We start from the raw sequence: 13,031 nt of genomic DNA, 5'->3' as shown, positions 1-13,031 counted from the left end.
ATTATTAATACTATTTTATGTCTTAATATTTACTGTATAAAGCTTTTTAAGTGGGAATGCTATTGTGGAAATAACAAATGTATTCATTACATGCAGTACAACAGTATTTCGAGCATGCTAGAAAATTCAATACGACACAAATTTCAAGAAAAAAGGCAGAACAATTAATTCATGCTATTTTGAATGACTACTGTAGTGAAAAAACAATATAATTGTGTTTTCTGAAAACAAATTGATGGTTAATGTTAACTTCATTTGTATGAACAGAAGTTAAAGGTACAATTCACTGTTTTTTGACAATACAAAGGTTTTTCACGTCAACAAATACTTGTCCTAAGATATACATCAAGTATGTTGTGTTGTATCTGCTTTTTACTATTGTTTGACTGGTCACCATTTCATGTTCTGCTCAGGAGACCAAAGGCCTCTTAGTGGTACTGTTGCTTTAGATCAGGTTAATGTAACTCCTTCGTGGCCTCTAGGGGGTGCTAGTATGGTGTATAAAGAGTTTAAAGAGAGCAAAGGTTACAATATTGTAACCCTAGTTCTATAAGCACAGTTAGAGCCCTCTACTGGACTCTATGGGTAAAACTCTCCTCCAATCAGGAGCACGCATTCACACACTGAACATTTTCATAAACATGGCTGGCCAATCAGTACCCATATTCGAGTGGAGCCCACAGTATATAATGCAGCACACCCCACTGCCAAGCTATCCTACCCCTCTTCAGCAAGTGGCGTAGGAGTGGCAGGGCCACCTTGGTTTAGGGCTCCGCCTGTACTTACAGATCTTGGGTTACAATATTGTAACCTAAGTTGTAATTCACTATGTTCCCCCCTCTCCTGGACTCTATGGGTAAAGTAGGTGGAGCCCGATGAATGTACATCCTGCTGGGACATAACATCGCCCCAACCACACTGATCCTGACTGACTGAAGGTTAGTTGCTGCAGCTTACCTACTTCTTTATAACCTAGAAGTAGGGGGCCCCAGCCAACCCAGGTGGTACATACACACGTGGACAAAATTGTTGGTATCCTTCCGTTAAAGAAAGAAAAACCCACAATGGTCACTGAAATAACTTGAAACTGACAAAAGTAATAATAAATAAAAATGTACTGAAAATTAACTAATACAAATCAGACATTGCTTTTGAATTATGGTTCAACAGAATAATAAAAAAAATAAAACTAATGAAAATGGCCTGGACAAAAATGATGGTACCCTTAACTTAATATTTTGTTGCACAAACTTTTGAGGCAATCACTGCAATCAAGCGATTTCTGTATTTCTCAATGAGACTTCTGCACCTGTCAACAGGTATTTTGGCCCACTCCTCGTGAGCAAACTGCTCCAGCGGTCTCAGGTTTGAAGGGTGCCTCCTCCAGACTGCATGTTTCAGCTCTTTCCACAGATGTTCAATAGGATTTAGATCAGGGCTCATAGAAGGCCACTTCAGAATAGTCAAATGTTTTGCTCTTAGCCATTCTTGGGTGTTTTTACCTGTGTTTTGGGTCATTATCCTGTTGGAGGACCCATGACCTGCGACTGAGACCAAGCTTTCTGACACTGGGCAGCACATTTCGCTCCAGAATGCTTTGATAGTCTTGAGATTTCATTGTACCCTGTACAGATTCAAGACACCCTGTGCCAGCCCCAGAACATAACCAAGCCTCCTCCATATTTCACAGTAGGTACAGTGCCAATTCCTCCTATCTGTCGTACTCTGGTAAGTGGGTCACTGCCAATGTATTATGGTCTGTGGCGACCTCGTACACTGCATCATGGTCTAATGTGTCCTCATAGTGTTGGATGCTGCTATATGACGCTGTCTTGGCTAGATCTCACCGTAAAAGAGGTTTAATCTCAGTGTTGACCTATCGTAACCCCAGTCATTGCATCATAGTCTTCATGACCTCACATGCTGGTAACTTTATTCTGTCATGTGGTATCGCATTTAATGCAGCAGCAGCACTTGATGATCTGTCAAGTGGAATTACATACATTGCAGCAGCACGGGGGATCTTTTAGCGGAATTGCATACGTTGTAGCACCAGCATTGAGCATCTGTTAGCGGAATCACATACGTTTGCAGCATTGAGCATCTGTTAGCGGAATCGCATACGTTGCAGCATTGAGCATCTGTTAGCGGAATCACATGTGTTGCAGCACCAGCATCTGGATCTGTTAGCGGAATTACATACGTTGCAGCGGTAGCAGTGAGCATCTGTTAGCGGAATCATGTACGTTCCAGCATTGGGATCTGTTAGCGGAATCACAATTGTTGCAGCGGCATCATCGGGTGATTTGTTAAGTGGAATTGCATTTATTGCAGCATCATGGGGGAATCTCATGTCAGGTCCCTGTAGAGTTCCGTCTTGACCTGCTCTATACAATAAGTATAGATAAATTGATTGTTCAGGCTCTGCCCATACTTCTTTAAGTGTGCCTTAAATCCCTCGTAAGTCATGTTTTAACTGGTGTTGAGTTTTTGCTACTGCTACTACTTTCATTTTGTTCGCTGCTATCATCTGCTGCATTGTTAAGCATCTAAAGTCTTCCGTAATCATTCCTGCTCACATTCTTGTTACATGCAAATAACTGGTGGTGGTGTGTTGGCTCAATAGCTATTTTGCTGCTCACTGGTTCCTCATATTCAGTAATTCCAGTCAAAGATAACTCATAAGATCTGTTTATAATTCAGCAAATAACTAATATTAAGCTAATTCTTCACATCCAGGTATTCTATTCATCTATTTTGCCATTTACTTAAAACCATTGTATTTTGCTAATAACTACTTGCGTTGCAATTGCCATATTAATTGTCTTCGGATATGTGGCGTCATATCAATCATATCGGGTAAGTGATGTTATATACCGTATTTTCCGCACTATAAGGCGCACTTAAAAGCCTTTAATTTTCTCAAAAAACGACAGTGCGCTTTGTAATCCGGAGCGCCTTATATATGGATCAATTGGTTAATTGGTTGATCCATACTGGTTGTACACGGCGCTCTGTCAAAATGTTTCAGTACGACTGGTAAACTACAAAGCCGCACCGCGGTAAACACCGGTACTGTGCTTACTCCTAGTCCAACACCACTTGTGTGTGTATAAAGACCCCAAAATGGCACCTTTCAAGAGACACGCTTATGACGCTATTCTATTCTATGCTCCTTATAATCCGGTGCGCCCTATATATAAAAACAGTTCTAAAATAGGCCATTCATTGAAGGTGCGCTTTATAATCCGGTGCGCTTTATAGTGCGGAAAATACGGTAGTCATATCTGGTAAGTAGCGCCATATCCATTCTATTTTTACAAGTGGTTCAGATTCTCATTTTGTCATAGGCTATCTGATACATTTTCATTGCTTTTGTAATTGCTCACAGTATTGTATTCTAATAAGTGACATCATGTACATCGTATATCGAAGTAGTATCAGATCCATCGCATTGCTAATTCTCAGGTCACTGCTGACCTGTTTTGGTTAAATCAATTCAGGGTCTTATGAGTGATGTATGATTCATTAAAAGGGGCAGGTAATGGAGACTTCCTGCTTCCACTCTGCTCACCACCAGCTCTTTGGTTGTAAGATCGTCATTGTTCATCCCCTTGTGCTCTTCGTGTCTCCCGTGATGATCCCTCGTGTTTGTTCAATGGTTTTTGACTTTGCCTTTTTTTGTTTTTTGCTCGCTCCCTGTTGGAGTCGCTTTAAGTTCTTGTTTATTACTTTTTTGGTGACCAGTAAAATACCTTGTTTTCAACTTCACCTCGTCTCCAGTGTTGGTCTCTGCTCTTGAGTCTTTGCTCTGCCCCAGAATCGTGACACTTTGGTTTTACCAGAGTTGATCTGGAGGCGGTTCCGCTGGCACCATCCTATAAAGTCCTGGTTCAGTTCCCTGTATTCCTTGTCATCACCGTTAGCAGAGTTGTATTGAAAGTCCGAGGTGTAGATGGTAAAGAGGAACGGTTCCTTGTGAGGCCCCCCTGCTGCAAGACACCAGGTCGGACTCACACTCCCGTATCCACACATACTGTGGACGGTTGGTGAGGTAGTCCAAGATCCATGCAGTGAGGTGGTGGTCCACCTCTGTCAGCTTCATCATATCATGTGCAATATTATTTTCATTATACTGTACTATGTGCACAATAACTTTTTACTACTTTTCAATATCATTGACAATATCATGCTCAGTATTACTTATCTATTTCAGTTTTTACTAGGCACTGGTGTTAGTAATACTTCTTACATACTTAAGATTTTTACTCTTTTTTTCTTTAACTTTTTGTTTTGTTTTTTACCTTGCTCTTGTTGCTATTCTATTCTATTTTGCACTGGTGTCAGCATTAACTATTTTACACTTAATGTTTACTACTCATATATTTCGTTTAACATTTATTGTCCTAGTAGACGGTAGAGTGATGGGCCATTTTGACCAAGCATGTTAGCCTGACGCTGAAATCTTGGAGTGATGTTAGACGGGAAAGCTTAGTGTTACAGCTGTTAGAAACCAAGTGAAAGAAATCAGAGAAGCTCTCATGGAGAGTAAGTAAGCTGTGAGGGATCCAGTAGGTAAAGTAGAGGCTCAAGATTTCGCAAAAGAAGTGGCCTCACTCAGATTCATCTTTTGCATTATTGTGAGATCATCACAAACCAGGTGAACAAGCTGCATCCGTCTAGTTCAATGCAGGTTGACATTGCTGTCAGGCCCACTGAGAGTGCCAATACCTCACTCTCCAAATACAGACATTGGGTTTGTTGAAGCTCTGTCAACTGCCAAGGACCTTTGTGATGCCCTGAATATAGTGCTTAAGGAGGAAAGGCTCAGGAACACTAAACATAGGCCCTCAAATTGGGTGAGGTAACATTTTTCAACAATGTCGTAGACTCTGCTTTGATGTCACTGCAAGAGAGGTTTGAGACACTGTGCCAGGTCAAAGACAGACATCAGTGCTACTTGATTTCAGCAAAGTGCATGGAATGTCCAAAAAAACATTGCACCGAAGTGCAGAAGACACTGGCTGCAAAAGGAATGGCTTATATTGATGGACATGGGATGGTGCAGGAAATCCTGAGCCTTCCACAACTGTCACCACAGACAACTGCCCTGGAGACGCTCACATTTCTCCATGACAAGCTCTATCCAAATCTCTGTAATGCTCTACGCATTGTAACTCTCCAGTTACACATGCATCTGCTGAGTAAAGTGTTTTTTTTCAACCTTAAGCTCATTTAAACATACCTGCATTCATCAATTGGACAGGAGTAAGTGGTCTTACTCTACATCATCAGCACTCACTCAGAAGCTGCCATGTGATGACCTAATTAACTATATTGTAGGCAGGAAGTGTAAACATGGCCACTGTAAACTAGAGCCTTGCACAACTGCTGAAAACAACTCCACAGTTCTTCTTTAGTGTAGTCTTTGTAGGGCTTGTAAAGTTTAGTGACTTTACTTCTGTTTTGTGTGACTAATTGTAAAGTTGTTTTTTTATACAACACTAGCAACATAATGAAAACATACTACTTTTATATAACTTAATTTTGTAGAAGAAGAAGATTTTCAAATACTTTTTGAAGTTCGTTTTTTTCTTATAATCTAATTCAAATTTTTGTGATGATAATATTGGTAACATTGATTTATACACACGGTTTAGGGAACCCAAATGGCCAACAGCGGCACTGCCTCCCTATTTCTTCCCTTGCTATCTTTCCCTCCTCATTTCCTCCTTTCCAACATTAACTTTTTCCTTTCCTGCATTCTTTCCATCTGCCTTTTTTTCTTTCTTACTTGGATTTCTGCTGTCTTTTCTTCCTTCCTATGTCCTTACTTTTTCCTTCCTTATTTCTTTCCTTGTCTTTCCGTCTTCCATTCCATCCAACTTATTTCTTTCCTTACAGAGTTGAATAGACATCGTTTTGTTCATATGTAAACAGATATAGTTGTGTGCAGCTAACACATTAGTAAATCAGTTATGATTAAATTTAACTTCACTGCATACATCTGGAGACATGTTTAGTATTTACCATGTTCCAAAAATATTCTTTTTATTATATAAAAAAGTTTGGATACAGGTACTCCCCATTTTAAGGACCGAGGAACTTGTTTTGTTAGTCAAGAACAAACAAACATTCTGCCCAAGATGGTGCCTGATTCAAAAGGGATTTTGATCCAATTTGTCATTATTGCACCAGATCAACAACGTTTCAGTAGCAGCGTCAATACAAATATATCTCAACATTGGCCTCTAATTAGCCCTGGACGTGTTTCTGGTGTCCCCCATGTTAATCCCCATCCACACACTCACTCCCCTACTGTGTCAGCCCATTAGTTCACATCATGTCACACACAGCCCTCTGGTGTTAGGCATGCACACACACACACACACACACACACACACACACACACACACACACACACATGCACTCACAGCCGGACATAACTATAAACATAAAACCCAGGACTCCATTATTATCCATGTGTATGTCTGTGTGTAGCTGTGTGTGTGACAGTGTTATGGCTGTGCGTATTTGTGTGTGTCCACCTTTTACCAGGTTTTATGTGTGTTCCCAGACCTGCTGATCAAAAACACGCAGCGCTGGACTTGTCGGCCTGGTGATCTGCCCGAACCCGGGTGGTCTCAGGATTTATAGCAAGCTGTGTGTGTTTTCTGGGGGGGAGGGGGTGTTGTTCGTTGCAAGTGTTGTTAGGATGATGTGTATGTCTTCGCAAACAGTTTAATATCCAGATCAAGTATGCAGCATGGGTGTCACAGACCCATGGTGTTGATGAATGATTTCGCGTCCATTTCAAGTAAAAGCATGAAAATAAGTGAGTAGCCAGCTGTTTCCACGTAATGAGATTAAGTCCAGCCCTGTTTGCCTCTAGCGAGTAGATGACTACATGGATATATCTGGCTTCATATCATCTGTCTCATTGAGATCCGCAAACAGGAACTCTCCGCTGTTCTCAAATCCATGCTAAAGATAGATTAGATTAGATTAGATATATACTTTATTCATCCCCAAGGGGCAATTTGTCTGTGGCAGCAGCAAACGAAGTTATACAATAAAATAAAAATATTAGCATGGAAAATGCACAATATATACAATATACTAAAATACAATAAAATAACAGAGCAGGACCTATTCAATTTAAGAAAATAAAGTAATACAAATGCACAGTATATACACTAAATAGAATGGAAAGGACTTGAGGTGACTGAAGGTTTGCCAACAGTTAGAAGTCCTCTTTTGAATTGCCTCTTACCTATTTTGTTTCTACTGCGTCATCTGTATTTTTCATTATGTTTGTCATTATCTGCGTTATTTATATTCATTGACCTCAGTCGTGGGCTGCTATTCCCAATTTTACAATATTGTTGTGATGAACATTCTGTATGCTGGCCCGCATCAGAAAGAAGCAGCACGTGGGAGTGCACAATGTAATTCTAAATAAATAAAGAGATCATGGGAGCTGCTGAGCAGCCTTATAAATAACGGGCTACATTTGTATTTATTTTAATATTCATATAGGCCCCAAACTACATACTTTTAAATATTCCGAGATCAGTTTTGAGAAATAAACTCTAAGGTTTCAGCATATTTCTAATAAATTGCACTGTATACACATCGCACATCCTAGTTTAAACACTAGATGTCAACTGAATTTAGTGAAATTTTCTCTATCTTAACCTCTTATACAGAAACCAATATTCTACCATTTCTGTCTGTTCTGTTTCTTACATTTTGATATTAGACAGATTTACATTCTACATTTATATTTACATTGTAAACTTTTAAGTATGCAGTTCGACCATGAACAGGAACCAATATCCATATTTGGGCAATTTCTTCCTGTTTTAACTTTCCACAATTACAGATTTACACACATACCATGCACTGTATTACAGTCTAAAAGTATTTAATCAGTTCAAATTACAGTTAAGAGCAGCAGATAAAGAATATATTTTTGTAATGTGTGGGCACGCGAGAAAAAAACTGTAACGTCACATGTTAAAATGTTTAGTGTTGGGGTCACATGTGGCTTTCTGGTCTAGAAACACTGATTTTCTTGCATTGTAACTGGTTGAAAACTACACATTCACTATTGTTTGGCCTGTGATTTTTTATATTGTTCTGTATGATGCCCACAATCAAAAAAGTTTGGCCACCCTATTCATAATTAATGAACTTAATAAACCTTCCACTGTCAGCCTACTCTAAGGGTTCTACTGACTGACCTAAACGTTTGGCGGTTAATTCTTCGGGAGGCCTCTTTGTGTTTTAGTGCAGTGTCTCACACAAATAAGTGCATCTAATTAGCTTTTCAACAGCTGGTTGCATAGATATGATGTAGAATAGTTCCGCAATTAATAGTATACAAGAAATCAACTTATTACATGTTATCATGGCATTTTGTGGCAGCAGTGTAAATCAGTACTTACAAAGAGCTATTTTTGTATGCACATAATTCTGACACAATTTGTGCAACTGACTGACTGATATTTTTTCTTGTGAAATTGAAGAAATAGAGTAGCTAAGATGTGCTCTACCCTCAGACAAACTCCTGGGTTTGACTTTGAAAGAGGCAGAGGTAGAGAGATGGCCACCCAGGATTAAGAGGTGTGAGACCTGCCAACATGGCAACTAATGACCAATAAATTGCCAGCACGACTGACCTGCTCACACAGCAGTAAATTAAAGGAGAATGCAAAAGAGGAGGAGAAGAGAGAGAGTGTAAGGTAGTAATGGATTTGGGTCATGGATTTTTTTTTTCATTGATAATTTGAATTAAGACAAACATAAACTTTCCAATTACGCCAAAATGAGACAAGGGATTTTTGAAGTTTAACCCAAACAGAAAACAGGTGTCTTCAGTAGCAGTTGCTCGAGCAAACGCTGGCTCCAAGAAAACTCTAAATGTATGAAACTCAAAGCAAAAATCATTCAACTTCTCTCTGGTAATACAGAGTTAATGTTTATTAAGCACATACACTCACTTTAATAGATACACCTGTACAATCTAATGCAACCCCCCATGTATGCTGGGCTGGTATGGAAACTAAATACAACCAGAACAAGAAAAACATAAAGATATCAGTCATCAAAACAGCAATAATTGATTAAATTCAAGGATGTACAGAGATGAGAGCGAAATGGTTTGCTATAGTTAAGTTTGCAGTATAGTGTATGAAGGAATAATTTAACGTTTTAATAACCCGAAGATTCATCACTTGATAAATTCAGTATGTTCCAATTAACTGAAACGAAATATTTAAGTCGAAGTTTTCCAGAACTCACCAGTGAAACCAAAAAGTGAAAAAGTTTGTGTTCCTGTTTTAGGTGTGAGACAGCTTTTCTAAAGGAGCTTTATAAACATTAATACAGTATATATTTATTTTTTTGCAATGACAAAAACTGGTACAGTTGCATGCAACCTATCTATTGACCACTTTTGCTGGTCAGCACATTGTCTGCTTTAAGCTAACAACTTAATAATAACTAAACACGGTTATCTATGTTAGACACATCATTCCAAACTAAAAGCCTGTGTTGGATGCTTAACACTGCCACCAAAATACCACACTCAGTCATCAATTACCTGCAACCAGAATGCACCTGTGAAAACACCTGTAAAAAATAAGATCTCATAGAAATCAGGGCTGTGTTCGAAAAGTCAAAAAATGACATCCTAATGTCTTTTCCTAACCCCTTTACTTGATCGCGATGGAAACGTCATGCGCTAAAGGAAATATGTGAAATAGAATAAAGATTTGGAATAGACAACTGCGGCGCTGAGAGCATCCGACTGCATTTACTCTAGGCTGATTAATTGATGCCAACGCCGGCAGAATTACAATGTTCTGAAGACGGACTATACTGCTTCACCCATGCTGTGTCAAGGAGAGATACCACAGGTCCTTCCTTTCTGCTGCTGTCTCACTTTACAATCAACACTGCTCCCAGTAGACCGCACACACACACACACCAAAAGTGACAATTTGACAATATCAAAAGCCAAAGGCATGTAGGCTACCAGTCACAAAGGTTTATATGATACATATTGAGTTAATTGTTTGAGATACGGCTGTAGGACCATATAAGTGTATACTTATACCTACTCCTTTTCAGACATATAATATTTGTTTATAATGATTATTTATGTTGTTTACGAGAATTTGTTCATTGCCAGTTTGCTATTTTTACTGAGTTATTCTGGTTTGTTTACTTATTTGTTAGGCTACATGTTTGAAATAAATAAATGAAAATAAAAAAGTGTCCACTCATATTTATCAACATGAATCAATTAGTATATGACTGTATGAAAGTTGTTATTAAATATTTCCTTTCATAAAGGACAGTCCACTGTATCCTATTGCATTGAAGCACCTTTCCAAATAGCATTTAGAGAATTCATATCATGGCTGTTATAAATATTTCCGGGTCATTTCACTCATAAAATATTTTCCACTAGAGACAAGAGCTCGAACACTAAAGAGAAATGTGTTTTGCTCTTTTGTGTGCACAATAATGGAGGTCAATGTTGTGGAGAGAGTGTAACAGGGCTGTTTTATTGTACAATACAATAACGATGTTCATCTCATTGTCAGTTAAAGTAATTGTATCTGATACTGTTATGAGTATAATAACATTGTATTTGTAGTCATAGTTTCTATTTACAGCATGCTATAAATGGAAATGCAAAGACTAATAGTAGGGTAAAGTTGTGATGCAAAAACACAGTTTTTAGAAGAGTTATTGAATGATGAATTTTATTTTGCGACAGATGTAAGATATTTTGTGTAAATGATTTTGGTTTTCATTTGTAGAGTTAACATCTATTTTTAATGTCTACTAGTAGTAATAGAAATAATGAAATAGGAATTGTTGTACGAGGTTTTAACAGCAACTAGACACAGCTACAACTGAACATTGTGTGTGTGTGTGTGTGTGTGTGTGTGTGTGTGTGTGTGTGTGTGTGTGTGTGTGTGTGTGTAAGCCTACCTGGTTTTTCAGGGATAAACTCAATCTCTCATACTTTAGCCTTTACTGTACAGTAAACAGACCAGGCCCATGTACTGTACTTATAAACGTACAGACACACACACACAGATCAACATAAATACAAATTTTTTTTAAACTTTACAACGAAATCAGTGAAAGTGGAAGACATACAGTAATAAGTAAATAAGTGGTCAAACCTTTTCATGAGGCCCTTTTTTAAATCAGGGGGATTAGTGCTTCACAATTAGTTAGACAAAATAACTCATTCACTGGATGAAAGAAAATATATTAAATTGGAATAAAATCACGACAAGCCTTTTTGCCATTGTCAAAACACAATTTGAAAAACTAGGGCTGTCTTTGTTAAAACTCTACACACAAAAACCAAAAACATCTCCACAAAATATCTTACATCTCTTCGTCAATACTATATAAACTCCGCTAAAAATGGTATTTTTGCATCACAACTTTACACACAAACACCACATAAAAAGCTCTAGCCTCATGCCGATTGCACTCTGATGTGCTGAGTACAAAACACTATTTTAGAGTATTTGTATTTCAATTTGTAGCATGCTGTAAACATAGACTATGAACATAAATACAATGTGTTTATTACCAGTACTCATAACAGTACCAGACACTATTACTGTAACGATGATAGTTACTATAAACTAAATACAGTATATTAGTTCTCTAACTTTCTCTCCATAATTGGCCTCCATTGTTGTTGACAACAAAGAACAAACCTGAATCCTATTTATAGTGTTCAAGCTCTGATTTCTAAGAGATCAAACTGGTTACAGGTGTTTTCTAATGTAGATAACCATGTTTTTCAAAGTTAGCTTAGAGCTGACAATGTGCTGATGGTTTAGCACACCTGGTCAGATAGTCTATATGAATTAGTGGCTTCCATAATTGTGCCTCATGTACCAATTTTTGTCTTTTGGCAATTGCAAAAAACTGTAAAATGCTTTAGGTTTTCAGATTAGATTTGAAACATTCAGTTTACTGACCTGACCCCCAGGGGGAGACTATTCCATAACCTCGGAGCCATAACAGTAGTTATAGTGTGTGTGTTTTAAACTGTGAGGAGCAACCAAGAGACCTTGTTCTGAAGTACTGAGCAGCCTAGCACACCTGTGTGAGATCAGTAATTCACTGATGCATGGTGGAGCCATGTTGTGGAAGAACTTATTATACAAGTGATAAGAAGGAAGTCAGTGCAGTAAATAATTAACATGAGATAATGGGATGCTTTCATACACAAATTATTTGGAAGTGGACGCTCATGACGAGCTCAGGCATCAAGTTACAAAACTGCGTGTGAGTTGAAGTCCCAGTCACACAAGTAGGTGACTAGTCAGGCTGTAGGAAGAACTAGTGGACTTTGCCAGATGATCTCAGGCTACACTGTGACTCAGAAGGTGAGTATGATGTATAGGAGGATCTTCAGATTGAGTTAAGTAAAAACTCAGAGGGAACCAGTAAAGAGAGCATTAATGAAACTAAAATGTGATTAAGTATTTCAAAGACTATAGCAGCAGCAAATAAAGGCTGCAGATTGTTTTAAGAGTGAAGCCAAAAGAAAGGATGAATCAAGACAGAATTAAAGGTGGCTGGGGGAGGTGGGGCGCGTCTGTGTCGGTATCCTCAAGGTTCCTGCAGTTTTTTTTCTTTTATGTGTCCAGGTTTTTCCTCCTCCTTCTTGGAAAGCTCAGCTGGGTCAGGAACACGTCAGGAGGCATGGTGTGTGATGTTTTGTCAATGCAAGTCAATACATTTGAATTGCCAAATATTTTTGATCTTAGAAAGTTAATTCAGTTGAATAAAAAAAGATTGTGCGCCCTTTTTTCACATGACCATGAAGTGAGAACAAAAAATGGCAGCTAATTCACAGATGACTTGCTCCCAACATCATTGGAGATGTTTATCGCTGCTACAAAGACTGAAATGAATGCTACTTACATTTGTGAAGCATTCATTTTTACATTACTACTTACTTACAGTCTATGTTATCC

This window comes from Anarhichas minor, unplaced genomic scaffold (assembly GCF_050575085.1).
Source record: "Anarhichas minor isolate MPS153535 unplaced genomic scaffold, ASM5057508v1 ptg000014l, whole genome shotgun sequence".
NCBI lineage: Eukaryota > Metazoa > Chordata > Actinopteri > Perciformes > Anarhichadidae > Anarhichas > Anarhichas minor.
The sequence above is the reverse complement of the archived record's forward strand: the minus strand, read 5'-3'. Positions refer to the sequence as shown.